General features: G+C 44.5%; 1 protein-coding gene across 2 annotated transcripts in view; it reads right to left on the bottom strand.

Moving 5' to 3' along the window:
- The window catches only part of CUX2 (cut like homeobox 2), a 366,558-nt gene that overhangs the window by 252,096 nt on the left and 96,051 nt on the right, over positions 1–18,411 (bottom strand). The window lies entirely within an intron of this gene.

The raw sequence follows: 18,411 nt of genomic DNA, 5'->3' as shown, positions 1-18,411 counted from the left end.
TGGCTGTTCCAGCAGGCCTTTGGGGGGGCAATTAGTATGAGAGCTTTGTCAGAAGACAGCCAGCTCCCTGCAAGAGTACTTTACCATGGGCCTACTTTCTGGGCCTGTGGCGGATGTACACTACACACATCACGGGACCTCCACAAATCTTTGAGCTTTGGCTGCTACGCTGGCCAGGAAATTTGGTCTGAGCCCAGGGCCTTGGTGTCTTAAAGTGTAAGCTCACTGTGAGCAGGGAATGTGTCTGTTTATTGTTAAATTGTACTCTCCTGAGCACTTAGTATAGTGCTCTGCACACTGTAATAATAAAAATGATTATGGCATTTGTTAAGCATGAACTATGTGCCAAGCACTGTTCTAAGTGCTGGGGTAGATACAAGATAATCAGGTTGGACACAGACCCTTTCCAACATAGGGCTCACAGTCTTAATCTCCATTTTACAAATGAGGGAACTGAGGCACAAAGAAGTTAAGTGACTTGGCCAAGGTCACACAGTAGAGAAGTGGCAGAGCCAGGATTAGAACAAATGACTTTCTGACTTCCAGGCTTGTGCTCTATCCATTAGGCCAAACTGCTCCTCTGTAAGTGAGCACTCAATAAATATGACTGACTGACTGAATGAATGAATAAAACCAGTATCTAAAAGCTATCAGGCTCCTTGCAAGTAGAATCTGAAGAAAAATGGAAAATATACTGCCCAGCATTGGTATTGTCCTTCCAGCAGGTACATCATTGCTGTGACTCTGATATATGCGAGAAGGGCTGGTGAAAAATTTGGTAGGTAAATAAAGATGTTTGTGGGTTGCTAACAATTTTGAACATATCCTCAAAGCTAGACTTCATGTACTTAAGAATGTGTGTCAGTGGCCTGCTGGCATAAATGAGACAATCAGCAGGTGTGAGGATACAGCAGGGGTTTCAAGTGTGAAGCTATTGTTAGAAGAAACAAGAATAATGATCACTATAGTACCTTGCTTACATTTACAGACCACCTGCCTCAGACTGATTTAAAAGGATTTCAGGGAATTTTAAAAATCTGACTAATGCTCCACAACAGTTCCACTTTACAGAGAGCAAAACTGAGGCACAGAAAGGTGAAGGGACTTGGAACAGGTCACCCAGTGAGTCAGAGGGGAAGATAATGTATGTGGCACTGTTGGCAATCAATAAGAAAAGATGATGTCACAGTCTCCAGGAGCAAATGATGGATGAGTCTTAGGCCTGAGACCTCAGGAAGGAGAATATGCCCAAAGGAATTGATTAGAGTGTTAGTGTTTTAGGGAAGATGGAATGAATCTCCTCACCTGGAGAAACCATAAGACTGTAAGCTCTGTGAGAGCAGGGTTCAGGTCTCCCAATTGGATTGTACTCTCCTAAGCACTTAGTCCAGTGCTCTGCATAAAGTGAGCACTCAATAAGTACCACTGATTGGCTGAGAAACTGTATCAGGATGATTATCACAAGAGAAATCAAGGCCAGAAGTTCAGCCAAACAGTCTGGAATGGGGCCTGGTAATCAATCAATTAATCAATAGTAAGAGAATAAGAGGTAGAGAACATTCCGGTTTGAATTATTTCAAAACAGATGCTTTTTTTTTGGAACTGAGCTAAGCACCCTGGGCCAGGGTTGTCCCGGAGGCTGGGCTGCCCTTCCCTGCCTGTGGCCAACCACTCAATCAATCAATCCAAGTATTTATTGAGCATTTACTGCATGCAGAGAACTATACTAAGCACTTTTGAGAGAACAATACATATAACAGAGTTGGTAGTCACATTCCCTGCCCACAGAAAACTTTCAGTCTAGAGGGACAGACAGACGTTTAAATAGATTACAGATCTATATCTAGGTGTCATGGGGCTGAGCATGGGGTGAATATCAAGTACTTAAAGGGTTCAGATCCAAGTGCATAGGCGACACAGAAGGGAGAAGCAGTAGAGGAATTGAGGCCTGAGTCACGGAAGGCCTTTTGGAGGAGATGTGATTTTAACAGGTCTTTGAAATTGGGGAGAGTGGTGGTTTGTCCTATATAGAAGGGGCAGGAGTTTCGGACAGAAGGAGGACATAGGCAAGGAATTAGCGGTCAGATAAACGAGATTGAAGTAGAGTGAGTAGGCTGGTGTGGCAGGAACAAAAATGTGGGCTGAGCTGTAGGAAATCAGTGTAGTAAGATAGGAGGGGGTGAGGTGATTGCTTTAGAGCTGATGGTAAGGAGTTTCTTTTGGATGAAGAGGTGGATGGGCAACCACTGGAGGTTTTTGAGGAGTGGGGAGATGTGGACTGAACTGTTTCTTAGAAAATTAATATGGGCAACAGAAGGAATTAAGGACCGAAGTAGGGAGAGATAGGTGGCAGGGAGGTCAGCAAGGAGGCTGTTGCAGTAGCCAAGGTGAGTGATGCTTAGAGCTTGGATTAACATGGTAGCACTTTGGAAAGAGAGAAAAGGGCAGATATTAGTGATGCTGTAAACAGACATGATTTGGTGACATTGAATATGTGGGCTGAATGAGAGAGATGAGCCTAGGAGAATGTCAAGGTTATGGGTGTGAAACAGGGCGATTAGTGGTGTTGTCTTCAGTGATGAGCAAGACAGGGAGAAGGCCAGTAAAACAAGAGATATATAAGGCTATAAAACACAAGAAACTTGCCCTGCCCTCAGGTATCTGCAATCTAACGCTGAATCAATGAGTCACATTCACTGAACACTTTGTGTGCAAAGCACTGCACTAAGCACTTGGGAGAGTACAATATAAGAGCTAGTAGACATGGTCCCTGCCCACAGCAAGGTTACAGTCTAGAGGGGGAGAAAACAGACATTGTTAAAACTAAAAATACATTAAGGATATGTGAATAAGTGCTGTGGAGCTGAGGGAGGGTTAAATGAAGGGAGTAAATGAGGGCAATGCAGAAAGGAGAAGAGGAAATGAGGGCTTTAATCAGGGAAGGCCTCTAGGAGGAGATGTGCCCTTAATAAACCTTTGAAGGTGGGGAGGGTACCTGTCGGATATAAAGAGGGAGGGCATTCCAGGCCAGAGGCAGGATGTGGGCGAGGTCAGGGGCGAGATAGATGAGATTGAGGTACAATGAGTAGGCTGGAATTAGAGAAGCAAAATGTGAGGGCAAGTTTGAGAGTAGTCAAGTGAGGTAGGAGAGGGCAAGGTGATTGAGTGCTTTAGAGCCGATGGTAAGGAGTTTCTATTAGATGCCGAGGTAGATGGGCAACCATTGGAGGCTCTGGGCAAGTGGGGAAGCATGGACTGAAAGTTTTCATAGAAAAATGAGCTGGGGCAGAAGAGTGAAGTTTGGACTGGAGTGTGGAGAGACAGACAGTAGGAAGGTCAGCAAGGAGGCTGATTCAGTAATGAGGGAAGGAGAGGATCAGTGCTTGGATTATCATGGTAGCAGTTTGACTGGACAGGAAAGAGTGGATTTTAGCTATATTATAGAGTTTGAACTGAGGGGATTTATTGGTAGATTGAATACATGGTTAATTACATGGTTTGAACAAGAGAAAGGAGTCAAGGATAACGCCCAGGTTAGGGTCTTGTGATACAGGAAGGATGGTGGTGCTTTCTACAGTGATGGGAAAATTGGGCAGGGCAGGGCTTGAACGGGAAGATAAAGAATTCTGTTTTGGACATGTTAAGCTTGAGGTGTTGGCGGGACATCCGAGTGGAGATATCTTGAAGGCTGGGGAAATGCACGACTGCAGAGGGGGAGAGAGTTCAGAGGTGGAGATGCAGAACACACAATAATTAGGCTATGAGAATAGATAAAAATAACAAACTCGAATGGATAAATGGCAAATTCATAAACAGATAAGTACATAAAATGAGCTCCCTGAGGGCAGAGATTTACCAACACTATTGTACTCTTCCAAGTGCTTAGTACAGTGCTCTACACAAAGCAAGCATTCAGTATATACCACTGAATGCTGGCCCAGCTGAGGGAATGGCATGAACAGAATGGTGTGGGGATTAGTCACGAGTCGCTTTACAAAGGAAGTGACTTGAAAAACAGCATGGTCTAATGGAAAGAGCCCAGGCCTGGGAATCAAAGGAACTGGGTTCTATTCCCGGCTCTGCTGCTTGCCTGCTGTGTGATGTTGAGCAAGTCATTTAACATCTCTGCCTCAGTTTTCTCATCTATAAGATGGGGATGAAATACCTGTTCTCCCTATTACTTAGTCCGTGAACTCCATGTGGGACAGGGATTGTGCCTGACTTATCTTGTAACTACCCCAGCACTTAGTACAATGCTTGGCACATATTAAGTGCTGAACAAATACCACTATCATTACTATTATTACCACTATTATTACTATTATTGAAAGAGCCACTCTCTCTGAAGGAGAGGAAGGAGAGGAATGGCATCAGGCTCTCTGCTACCCAGAACCAGACTGCTTGGTCTCTTTTGGTGGGCTGAATACCTTAATGTTGTCCCCTTATCAGGAATGAGGGACCCAATCGGCCACAAGAAATGTCATTGCCCAGGTTGGCAAAAGACCACGGGCTTCCAGGCTCCAAGGCCACTGAAACGCTCTGAGATGATCCCACTCTTGGAACTCTTGGGAAGACATTTCCACTGGCCCAGCCAGAAGCTCAACGGAGACTTTCAAGGAACTCACTGTCAGCGTAATGTTACCACTCCAGGGAAATTTTTGTGTCATCTCGCCCAGATGCTGGGAGATGCGCTATAAATGGCTCTGGGTCCCACCCAGCCCAGGGAATCTATGGTTTCACTTCCATTCTTCCTTTGCCAGCCCCTGCACCGACCCAAAAAGCACATAGGAAAGGAGAATTCAATCCCCAAATCAAAAGAGTGCTGGGGGCTGTCATGTGTTTTTCTAAACTCAAAGGAAATCACTTTAACAGAAAAAAAGCCGCAAAGGAAGGGGGAAGGAAGAGGATTTGACAGCAAATGTAAAAGTTAAAGTAACTGTTTCACTACAGCACTGCTTGAGTAATTGAGACATTTACACTAAGTAGCAAGATAATGTTTATCTCAAACTTGAGGTTACATTGTACTATCAGATCACACACATACACACACACACACACATTTTCTGTGGGCCTTACCAAGTACATTTTCAGTATGATTACAATGTATTACATTGTATGATTACAGTGATGCAAATCGGGTTTCATGTGAAAGCCGGGATTTAATCTAATGGCATTAAAGTAGAGAGACCATTACTCTGTATACTGATAGCAGGCGTGGGCAGAGGGAATGACGTTTAGAAAATGCTGTTTAACCAAGAAATGTAGATCTCCCTTGGGCCAGGTTCCACTCCGTCCTACAGACTCCACTGCAGCAATAACAATGCCAGGAGTCTCGAGAGCCTCAGTCTTGCCAAGAACTCAAAGCACCTCCACACCTATTATTTTAATTTTATCTTCCCAGCCTCCCTGAGAGACAACCACTCCACCCTCCTTCAAAGCCTCATTAAAAGTACATCTCCTCCCAGAGGTCTTCCCCAACTAAGCCCTTATTTCCTCCTCTTCCACTCACTTCTCATCACCCTTGCACTTGGATTTGCACCCTTTATTCACCCTTCCCTCAGCCCCACAGCACTTAGGTACATCTTCCTCAAATGCCACCAAGTCATTTCCGACCCATAGTGACTCCATGGACACACCCACTTTAGAGTGTCCTATCTTGTGTTACAAAATCATTCTGGTATGTGTATCCATAAGGTTTTCTTGGTAATGATATGGAAGTGGTTTACCATTGCCTTATTCCACACAGTAAAAACTTGAGTCTCTGCCATTGTCTTTGATCAACATTTTGATCACTTCGCCTCTGACTGTTTCCCAAGCCACTGCTGCCTGGCACAGGTGACTCCACATAGCTGTGCACAGCTGTAATTTATTTATATTAATAATAATTATTATTATGTTATTTGTTTAGTGCTTACTATGTGCCAAGCACTGTTCTAAGCACTGGGGTAGATACAAGGTAATCAGGTTGTCCCACGTGGGGCTCACAGCCTTAATCTCCATTTTTACTGATGAGGTAACTGAGGCCCAGAGAAGTTAAGTGACTTGCCCAAAGTCACGCAGCTGTGGAGCCAGTGGAGCTGTGGAGCGGTGGAGCCGGGATTAGAACACACAATCTCTGGCTCCCAAGCCTGGGCTCTTTCCACTAAGCAACGCTGCTTCTCATATTACTGTATGTACTGTACGACTCCATTGTTGGCAGGGAATGTGTCTACCAACTCTGTTACACTGTACTCTCCCAAGCACTTAGTAGAGTGCTCTGCTCATAGTAAAGTGCTCAATAAAATACAAATGATGGATTGATTGATCGCATGGATTTTTTTTACTTAATTTCACTGAAGTTCAATGGATTACAAGTTGCCCAGGGTTCACACAGTCACTTAGACTAGAATCCAAATCTCTTGATTCCCAGCCCTGGCCCTTTTGCATTTCACCACACTGTCTTTCTAAGTCAGCATCTCTTCCCTAGAAGAATACAAGATAAGGACTCCAATTGGATGTGTATGCACAATACGCTACATGGGGGCCCTTTCTCTCCAAGGAGGATAATGGTTGGAAAGGGGATCCTCCCTCCTCTAAAAGACTGTTTTCCCAATCATACAAAAATGTCGTTTAAGAAGGAGTTTGGCCTAGTGGTAGGAGCACGGGTCTGGGAATCAAAGGACCTGGATTCTAATCCCAAACTCTGCCACTAGCCTTCTGTTTGACCTTGGACAAGTCACATAACTGCATTCATTCATTCATTAGTATTTATTGAGTGTTTACTGGCTATGAAGCACTGTACTAAACACTTGGAAGAGTACAATACAAGAATAAACAGAAATATTTCCTGCCCACAATGAGCTTACAGTCTCTGGCAGGGGCGAGTCAGACAATAAGTAAATAAATTGCAGAAATGTACATAAATGCTGTGGGATTGGAGGGGAGGAAGAAAAAAGGGAGCAAGTCAGGGTGACTCAGAAGGGTGTGGGAGAAGAGGAAAGGGAGGCTTAGTCAGGGAGGGCCTTTTAGAGGTGTGCCTTCAATAAAGCTTTGAAAGTGAAAAGAGTAACTGTTTGTCGGATTTGAGGAGGGAGGGCTTTTCTGGCCAGAGCAGGACATAGGTGAGGGGCCGGTGGTGAGATAGGCGAGATCGAGGCACAGTGAGAAGATTAGCACTAGAGGAGCGAAGTGTGCGGGCAGGGCAGTATAGGAGAGTATCTAGGTGAGGTAGGAGGGGGAAAGGTGATGGAGTGTTTTAAAGCCAGTGGTGAGGAGTTTTGGTTTGATGCACAGGTGGAGGGGTAACTTCTCTTTACCCCAGTTTCCTCATCTGCAAAATGGGGATCAAATCCGACTCCCTCCTATTTAGATTGTCTGACCCGATTATCTTGTATCTACCCCCAGCAAGTCACTTAGCTTCATGGTGCCTCAGTTTCCTCATCTGTAAAATGGGGATCAAATATTATTCCCTCCTTCTTAACTGTGAGTCCAGTATGGGACAGGAACTGTATCCAGCCTGATTAACTGGCATCTACCCCAAGTTTAGTACTAAATAGTGCTTCAGACATAGTAAGCCCTTAAGAAATACTATAATACTGTGATTAATAATAAATGATCATTAATTGCTATTAATAATTACAGAGGTGATGGTCTGATGGGAAGAGAGTTGCATTTAGGAAGGAGCATCTGCTGAAAGCCACAGATGAGTGCAATGGGATCAGCTGGGAGGTCCAGGCCTCCTCACTCTTTCTCCCTGGAGGATAAATCCTGCCCTGCATAGGCAGGGAGAGCCCCCGGCAGGGCCTACGTAAAGTTCTGTTGCATACTTATGAGGTTATTATTTTTTTTTGGTATTTGTTAAATGCTTACTATGTACCAGGCACTATATTAAGCGTTGGGGTAGATATAAGGTTGTCAGGTTGGACATAGGTAGGCTCACAGTCTTAATCCCCATTTTACAGATGCAGTAACTGAGGCCCAGAGAATTGAAAAGACTTGCCTAAAATCACACAGCTGACAAGTGGTGGAGCCAGAATTAGAACCCAGGTCCTTCTGACTCCCAAGCCCATGCTCTACCCACTAGGGTATGCTGCTTCTCATTATTACTATATTATTATATTTGTTAAGCCCTTATTGTCCAGTACCACTCTAATCACTGGGGTAAATACAAGTAAATCACATTGGACAAAGTCCCTGTCCCCTATGGGGCTCACAGTCTAGAAAGGAGAGGGAACAGGCATGGAATCCCCATTTTACTGTTGAGGAAACTGAGGCACAGAGATTAAATGACTTGCCAAAGGTCACATAGCAAGCAATGAGATATGCATTTATCGGTATTGAAAGGATCCTCAGTGCTTCTATAAACAGGGGTGATGTTCCTTTCCAACCCAGAATGGAGGAACTTGCACTAACTGGTTGTAGCATAAGGGCACAAAGATTTCTTTTGCCATCCCATCTGATACTGTGCAGCTAGATGCATGTGGTCAGAAAAACGTTCCCTAACTCCCCTACCGAGTACTAGCCAAAATGTGTAGTGAAAACACGGGTTACGGAAAGGCCGGGTGCATTATTATCATCATTAATAATAACAAATAAATGAGTGAGAAGGCCACAAGTATTTGGAAAGGACATGGAAGAGAAAGAATATAAGAGTGAGGAGAGCAGTGTGAAATGCTGCTCTTCCTTCCCACAGAAGATCAATAGATCATTACAACCCACAATCAATCGATAGATCCCACTACAAGTCATTTTCTCCTGCAAAGAAAAGTTGAGCAGCCTCAGATCTGTCCACTTCTAAGCCTCTTTGTTTAATTGCTAGCTTTCTAAAGCTCCCTTCCTCTGACAAAATAAGCATAGGTCCTCTAAAATGAGGCATCTAACATTTTAAAATTGAGTACAGAAAGGCAGAAGAGAAGAGGAAAGGTAAAACAAAAACAGTGGAGAATCAGGAGAGGACAGAAAACCCAGGTGGGTTTTGCCAAGTCACACCGTTAGCCAAATGGAGGCCAAACCTTCCTTGGTGGCAGATATTAAGCCATCTCCTGGAGGGAGCTTGGGATGGTGACACAGCTGACACACATGTCCAGGGCAGTATGGGATTTAGGGCTGTAAACTGTACCTGTACCCACCCCATCCATATATGACCTACCCCAAACCTGCAGAAAAAATTTACTTAACTGACCTGACCTGCCAGGCAAGGTAAACTGCGGCTCACTCCTGCAGGACAGATAATAATAATGATTGTGGCATTTGTTTAGCACTTACTGCGTGCCAGGCACATAGTAGCTAGGGTGGATACAAACAAATCGGGTTGGAGACAGTCCCTGTCCCTCATGGGGCTCAGTCTTAATCCCCATTTTACAGGTGAGGTAACTGAGGCACAGAGCAATAAAGTGACTTGACCAAGGTCACTCAGCAGACAATTGGCAAAGCAGAGATTATAACCCATGATCTTCTGACTCTCAGGCCAATACTCTATCCACTACACCATGCTTCCTGCGGTTAACCTAGGACCTGCCTTGCTCACCCTGACACCTTCCTCACAGAACAGGGAGAGGCTGGCTGAGGCGGGGGCTGGAGGGAATGGGTGGGGACCAGGGGGAAAACAGGAGGAAGGGGAGTGGCAACCTTAGGAAAAGCAGCAGTGCAAGCCCAGCCAATATTTACTCCAGGCACCCTGAGAGGAGTGGTGGTCATAATAATAATAACGGCATTTGTTAAGCACTTACTATGTGCAAAGCACTGTTCTAAGCGCTGTAGAAGATACAAGGTGATCAGCCTGTCCCATGTGGGGCTCACAGTCTTAATGCCCATTTTACAGATGAGGTAACGGAGGCCCAGAGAAGTGAAGTGACCTGCCCAAAGTCCTACAGCTGACAAGTGGCGGAGCCGGGATTTGAATCCATGAACTCTGACTCCCCGCCCATGCTCTTTCCACTGAGCCACACTCTTCTCTTCATTCATCCAAACCAAACCCAGCCTAACCCACACTCTTCCCAAAAGAACACCCTGGCACTGACTGCCCGACTCAACCCGCAACCTTGAGGCAGCACTACACGTGCAGGAGTGCAAGTGTCTAGGGATACCTTCTACAGACTAGCCATGAAACGAGAAGCAGCGTGACTCAGTGGAAAGAGCACAGGCTTGGGAGTCAGAGGTCATGGGTTCGAATCCTGGTTCTGCCACTTGTCAGCTGTGTGACTGTGAGCAAGTGACTTAACTTCTCTGTGGCTCAGTTACCTCATCTGTAAAATGGGGATTAATTGGGAGCCTCACATGGGACAACCAGATTACCCTGTATCTACCCCAGGCTTAGAACAGTGCTCTGCACATAGAAAGCACTTAACAAATACCAACATTATTATTATTATTATTATGAATCACATGGTTCCAGACACGGATGGGAAGCACCTCGCCATTTCCAGTTGGCTGTGCAGTCTCTCCTTAAGCCCTCTCTCTCTGCCTTTGATACCCTTTAATAGTTTGGTCATCGTGGACCTCAAAAGGATGGAATGTCCTGGCAGCAGCAACTTCCTGCTTCCTTCTGGATCATAATGAGGATAGATAAGGGCAGGGATGGATGCAAGCCCTTCTAGTTTCCCCTGTGTCTGATGTAAGCAAACCCAACCTGACACCAAAGAAAACAAAAGGCGAAAGAGTCAAGCTGGATGCTATTCCCCCAGGCAATATGCAGGGGGCAGAGACAGTCACGGGCCACCCTGGGGAGTTCTGTTGTTCTGCAGAAGAGCCCAACTGTGGACCTGGGTCCTGACTCCACCACTTGTCTGCTGTGCGACCTTGGGCAAGTCACTTCACTTCTCTGTGTCTCATCTGTAAAATGAGGATCATGACTGTGAGCCCCATATGGGACAGGGACTTTGTCCAACCTTATTAGCTGGTATGTACTCGAGCACTTAGTACGGTGCCTGGGCACATAGTAGTGCTTAAAAAAATTTTTTTTAAACCCAAAAAAACCACAGTGGATCCTAAATATTGTAAACTGGCAGGTGACTGCCCTGCAGAAAAGGAACTAGTCTCCACCTGTTCCCAACTACATAACACATTCCATCTACATCAACTTTGTTATATTGTACTCTCCCAGCACTTCATTCAGTGCTCTGCACATAGTAGGTGCTAAATAAATACCACTGATTGCTTGATTGATTGATCTACATGCGTAAGTCTGAGGCAGGAGCAGCAGCAGAAGCAACCGCCTCTAGACTCTCAGCTCGTTGTGGGCAGCGAATGTGACTATTGTTATATTATGCTCTCCTAAGCACTTGGTTCAGTGTTTTGCACAAAGTAAGTGCTCAATAAATACGACTGAATGAACAAACCACCCCTCTGCAAAAAAAGGAGCCGATCTCCTCCCACTCCCTTGCTTCCCTGTGAGCTACCTCCCCACCTCCCCCAGCCACAATAAAGTGGCTGAAACTGCTGTCAGGCTCCACACTGCAAAGCCGAGGTTCAGTGCCTTATGTGTGTCTCTGTATTATCGATCCTGCAGCTGTAACAGCCAGTATAATTTTGCTTAGCTTCAAATACCTGGCTATCATGAATTCTATGGCCATAAGGTTATAAAGCATTCTCTAAAACATGAGAAAAAGATTAAGCCTGCTTATGGTTAATAATATACTGTATACTGTCTGTCAAGCTAGCTGTTTGCTATTGAAAGCCCACTATTAGACACTTATTTAAAAGGCCCTTCAAGGCTTCCTAAGAAAGTGCAGTTATGCATTTTTTTCTGGCAAGAACTACTATAGATAAACATCAATTCACTCCTGCAGATCACAGTCACAGTAAATAAATTTTTCAGGAAGCTAAAGTTCCATACAAAGGCTTCTCAAAGCTCCCATTTCACACAACATCAATGTTTGGCCTCTAAGAAATAAAAGCTCTAAGGTTGCCTTATCCAGAGCTAAATTATCAATTGTAAGTCACTTTTTAAAAAAGAAATAGGGCATTTCAATGAGAGCTGGGGAAAAGAGGAAAGCAAAATAGCAGGCTTGGTGGATACCATTTTCTTCTGAAGCTAAAACCATCTCCGGGCAGAAATGGCCTTTTGGAAGCTGCCGGTACTTTCACTTAAAAACACCAGAGGCCTCAAACTTTCCAGCTCAATGCACGCGACTCCCTGGCCTATAAATAAGGCCATTTCAAAAACCCAGATGCAAAACAGCCAACTTCAAGCAAGTTCAGTGACTCAGGCTCCTAGATGTTTTCACTCCCTTCTCAGTTGTTTTTTTTTGTCACTTTCTGAAGTGATAGACGAAGCTTGTCTATTATAAAATATTTGTTGCCAACACATGCTCCACCCCATGCCACATGCAGTTGTGTCTGTGTAAAAATTCCAACTCTGTGCTGCCAGACACTAATAAATAAGAAAGCCAAGAAACCGGTAAACCTGAGTGAGAAAACACCACAGGATAAATAATAATGCTTAGTACTCCTACGGCACTTTGAATCATCAAAGAATCTCAAAACACTAACTAATTGATTCTCCCAAGAGGAAACAATGTGCTCATTTTTCAAAAGGGAAAGAGAGATAAGGCTGGCCAGGGCTAAACAGTCAGTCCTGGAAGTCAGATCTGGGTTCTAATCCCAGTTCTGTCCCCTATCTACTGTGTGACCTTAGGCAAGTCGCTTAGCTTCTCTGTGACTCAGTTTTCTCATCTGTAAATTGGGGGTGGAATACCCATTTCCCTCCTCTTAACAATAATAATAGACTGTGAGCCCCATGTGGGCAAGGGACTGTGTCTGACCTGATTTTTTGTATCTACCTTAGTGCTCAGTACAGTGAGTGGTACAGCTGCACTTAACAAATAAGCGCTTAATTTTATTATCATTTTCCGAGGGTTAAGCCACACCCAATTACAATGCCAGCTCCTTTTGAACAGGGAACTTGTCTCGTGTTTTTTTAGTACTTTCCCAAGCACTGAGAATAGTGCATTACATCTAGTGGGTGCTCAATAAACTCCATTAGTACTAATAAATCAATGGTATCTCTTGAGTGCTTACTGTGCACAGAAGACTGAACTATGGCCCTGGGAAAGCCCACTACAATAAAATTGGTAGGCACATTTCCTGCCCACGATGTCACATTCCTTTCTGAGTTAGTCTGTCCACAGCCTGGTGAATCTGCAAAAAGGGGTGAAGGTGGGGAAGGTACTTTCTAGCCAGAAACCCTACAGTGGATGAGAATATCCTTCTCTCTCAATTGGACTGGGATTCACTAATGAACTGCAACAAGGAGTTGGGCTTTAAGGAATTCATAGCACCAGGCTCAGGCACTTTACCCGAGGAAGTGCGGGACATAATTTTAACTAGTAACAGGACCCTTCTCCTCTGACATTCTCCCAGTGTGGTATTTCTAGGTCTAGGAAACCAATGGTTGCTGGGGGTTCGGTCAAGTTTCTCTTATTAAGGAGCTACTTATCCAATCTGTGGATTTCCAGGCCCCTGTGTCTTTCTACTGTTTTTTGGGCATTTCCTTCCCCCTTTATACCTCCTGCAAGGAATGTCCAGAGACTAGGCCATTTGGTTACTTAACTACCAGTTTTAGTAAAGGTTAAGTGGTGAGGAGGTTGCAACTCTCGGTTAGACTGAGGTTTGAGGTCAGGTACAGACGCCATTCTTGTGTGCCTGAACCTTCTCCCCCACGTCTGATTCAAGGCCTCAGAGTTGGCTGGACTTCCACAGAAATCCCACTAGAACCACCTGACATATGCCCACATTTACAGCCTAACTGATCATCCCAACGACTTCAGGAAGAAGCCAAAGTCCTTGGGTTCATATTCATAGACAACCCATCCAGGGTGCATTTTTATCTTGGACTATCTCACAGGAAGGAGAGGGTTTCCGGAAGTGCTCTTCTGCATGCTAATGGGCAGGGGGTCGGGGAAGAGAAGGAGGGGGAAGACATTTGGAAATCATTTCATCACGTGGATCTGGACCCAAGAAATGATGGAAACAAAGGATGTCCAAACAGGCTGTGCAGTGCCTGACTGGCTAATAAACTCGCCCCCCACCATCTCCCAAATTCATCCCCTTGTTGTGGATCTCTTACAAATCCAGTTACTGATCACCAATACAAATGCAATCAGCAGGGAAGAGCCATCCTAGGGTAAACACGGCCTGCACAGCTGTTCAGAGGCAGAGACATGCCTGAAAGGCTCAACTAGGGACCCTGACTCTGTTAATAAGATGCAAGGGTTTGGGACAGGTTGGCTATTTTATTCACTTCCACAATCTCAATTTTAGAAAACTGATTTTGTTTTCAAATGTTCCGTTCCTTGTCACTGGAGAGAGAGTGGAAATATGGTTTGCCCTGAATATTCATTGGATGGACCAATATGACCTGCATCCAACTGCGTCAAATCAAAGAAAGATTACACCACTCTGCTAAAATACTAATCACTCTAACACCAAATTACTTAACTTTTCTATGCTCAGCTTCCTCATCTGAAATATGGGGATTCAATACCTTTCCTTAGACTGTGAGCTCTATGTGGGACAGGGACTGAGTCTGATCTGATTGTACTGTATCAGCATAACTTGTAGATGGACACAATGCAGGAAAATGACAGGAAACTTGCCTCACTGGCATCCTTGGTAACTGCTGCTTTAGCTCCTGCCACTGAGGGTCTCCACGCCTGGCATGCTTAATTTTATCCCCAGGCTGGTGATAAAAGCTGCTGCCATGTGTTCTCAGTGTCCCCCAGTACCAGACAACCAACCTCACGGCCTCCCTGGGAACCAGCACTGACTTTCCTCTGTGCCACAGAGGAGAATCCATCTCATCCTGCCTTCCACCACACCCTGGAGGGAAAGAATAGCTGTCGTATGGGATGCTGGGGCTGTGGGTGTGTTGTGGACTCTGGGCCAAGCAAAGCCTGAAATTCTGCTCCTCAAACCACATTTCCATACTGATTTTGTTTTTACTTTGTGCATTTGTCTGTGTTGTGATTTAATGTCTCCAGTCCCTTCACCCCACACTTAATAATACTAATAACAATTATGACATTTGTTAAGCACTTACTCTGTGCGAGGCACTGTACTAAGTACTGGGGGGGATACAAGAAAATCTGGTTGGACACAGTCCCTGTCCCACATAGGGCTCACAGTCTTAATCCCCATTTTGCAGATGAGGTAACTGAGGCACAGAGAAATGAAGTGACTTGTCCAAAGTCATAGAGCAGACAAATGACGGAGCCGGGATTAGAACCCAGGTCATTCAGACTCCCAGGCCCATGCTCTATCCTCTAGTGTTCTGCACACAGTAAGTTCTCAAAAATACCATCGGGGGAAAATACTGCTATAACTATTATTATCTACCCCAGTGCTGAGCACAGACCTTGCTGTATTTAACAAATACCATTATTATCATCACCATCATCATTACAGCCAATTCTGTAGCTCTATCCATTTATAAAAGGGAGCTCCATGCCTAATGACCCTTCAGGCCCTTCAAAAAAACTGAATGTGAAAATGCCAAAGAGAAAACCTAAAAACCCAGAGGTGAACATGCTAAAAATGAGAAAGATGAAGAATCCACTTAATCGTAAATTCTTTGAGGGAAGGGATTGTGTACTTTTATTGTTCTCTTCCAAGGGCCTAATATAGTGCTTGCTCAGAGTAAGCACTCAGTAAATGCCACTGACTGACTAAAAAGAGTCCTGATTAAGCAGGGAGAAGTGGAAGGAATGGGCCTTCATGATCACCTCTAAATCTTTTGGGGCAGGGACCATGTCTTTCTTATACCAAATGCATCTCATTTACCCCATGGCTCCTTCATGAAGCCAACACTTCCTCTGACCCCCAGTCACACCATTACCCAGTAGCCACATCACTAGTTAAGTATGCCTTGGTGTAAATGTAGTTGAATTTCACTATTACATGGATTTCAGGGGTCACAGTCTCTCTCCTGACTGGCAACCAATCACATAAACACACACACACAAGCACACATACAATGCAGATGACAACACAATGGAAAAGAATGTGACTGTCTCATGTGTTCTGCCAATGCAGGCGATCTCAAGCCCTCTTGAGTTTTACACCCTTGACCCTTGTGTTTAATTTTTATGGATATTCACGTTTGAAAGCTCCTGAAGAGCAGAAGCTGACTTCATTCTTCTTGAGGAATTCCCACTGCCCCCTGTTCAGTGCCCTGCTTCAGAACTACTGCTGGGGATGATGGCGATGATGACAATGGTGGTGATTTCCAGAAGCCAGCACCCTAGGTTCTGAATCACAGAGGCAAAATCAGGGGGAAAACTGAAGAAATTACCTAGATTATTCAGGCCAAGGAATGCTTCCACCAAAAAGCATATTGGTGAAACAGCCCTCTAGATTGTAAACTCGTTATGGGTAGGGAATGTGTTTGCTAATTCTGTTGTATTGTACTCTCCCAAGCACTTATACAGTGCTCTGCACATAGTAAGCATTCCATAAATACGACTGATTTACTGGTTGAAGTGTTCAGATAACTGAGACAAATGTACATTTTGGGTGTGAATTACCTTAAGTACCTCAATGCTCGCCCTAGCCTCTTAAGTACTAAAATCACTTTGATAATAATGAAAGAAGAGAAGCAGCATGGCCTGATGGATAGAGCTCAGGCCTGGGAGTCAGAAGAACCCGGCTCTAATCCCAGCTTTGCCACTTGTCTGCTGTGTGATCTTGGGCAAATTCACTTCTCTGGGCCTCAGCTACCTTGTGTGTAAAATGGGGATTAAGACTGTGAACCCCATGTGGGACAGGGACTGTGTCAATCTGTATCTACCCAGAGCTTAGTACAGTGCCTGGCACAAAGTAAATGCTTAACAAATAACCTTAAAAAAAAGGGCAGTCATGACATTCCTGTACTTTTGCAAGAAACTTCTAAAATTGGAGGTGGCCCAGGGACCTGAGCATGGGAAACAGGAGGGGAGACACAGAGGGGAGGGGATTGGGTGACCTAAAAAAGTCCTTTCTACCTCTCACTTCCCTGACATGGGTCTATGGTTTTAAATATCTTCCTGGCCCAAGCTCTTGCACACCTCATTAAAAACCCAGGGCAGTTACTGTCTTTGTCAAATATAAACTGGGCAGATTCTCATTAACTACAAAATGCTGATCATCTCAATCAATACTTTGTAAGCCCTCATTATTAAAAATCAGGTCAGCCAACCCTGTTCTCTCTGTAAAAATGTTTTTCTTGTAACTAACCTCAGAAAAGAAGTACCAGAAGCCAGTTAGATGAGCATATTTTCCATCATTGAAATAAACTTAATTTTAAGTCATGAACTTATGACATCCATTGCTCTCATGACAATAAAAATGCCAGGGATGATATAATATGAATATTTAACCTTCTGATGTTGCTAATGTTTTCAACAGAAACTGATATATTGTTCGTTCTTGCTGACAGGAGCAAGAGTCCATAAGCTATTACTGTGGCTATTAGTGAACTGCCTATTTCCTGCAGTGTTACTTCCAGGTTAGATAAAAGAACCCTTGGGCTTATGTTACTGTAATAACACTGGGTACTATATTGTTCTATGTGGGAGCTTCTACTTACCCAACACTATTCTCTCCCTAGCCACTATATCACTCCACTAAACACTTCTCAACGACGTTCCCCGCGTTTCTGTTTCCAAAGAAAGCCTCTCACCACTCAATGCCAAAATGCCCACTAACCTTCTTCCCCAACAGATGAATAACAACGCTTTGCACTTTCACAGCATCATCCATTTGGGTAACTTAAAGCCTTCCTCATGATCATTCAAGGTTCAGAATCCTAGGACCCATTTTAAAGGTACACACCAGCCTGACGGCTTTCTCCGGCTGAGGGGAGACTGAAGAAGGAGCAGCAGAAGCAAGGATTTTCAGTTTTCCACCCACCCAGGGTTTACAGCTGGATCTGGCTTCTCACTCCTGATTCACTGAGCTTTCCAATTCCTGTGTTATTTCCTCCAACTTTCTTCCTATAATTTCAAAGCTCACACAAAACCAAAAAGAGATGTTGGTGAAAGTCACCGAAGCATTCCCAAGTATTTTTAATCCCGACTCTGCCGCTGCTGCTTGTCTGCTGTGTGAACTTGGGCCAGTCAATTAACTTCTGGGCTTCAGTTTGCTCATCTATAAAAAGGGAATGAAATACCTGTCCTCCCTCCCTCGTAATCTGAGTCCTGTGTGGAACTAGGACTATGTCTGATCTGATCTGATTGCATTTGTATCTATCACAGTGCTTGGAAGACACAAAGTATGCACTTAATACCACAATTCTTCTTATTATTATTTACCAGATTGAGAGTGAGCCAGGTTATTCTGGTCCAAATCTCCACAGTTACCACCATCAGCCACTATTCAGTGACTCCAGGAACCCTGGATTGGGGCTGTAGGCCCCCAGGGGAAAAGCCCTATTACCTCACAGCCCATCCTACATGGGGT

Source organism: Ornithorhynchus anatinus, chromosome 2, assembly GCF_004115215.2.
Source record: "Ornithorhynchus anatinus isolate Pmale09 chromosome 2, mOrnAna1.pri.v4, whole genome shotgun sequence".
NCBI lineage: Eukaryota > Metazoa > Chordata > Mammalia > Monotremata > Ornithorhynchidae > Ornithorhynchus > Ornithorhynchus anatinus.
The sequence above is the reverse complement of the archived record's forward strand: the minus strand, read 5'-3'. Positions and strand labels throughout refer to the sequence as shown.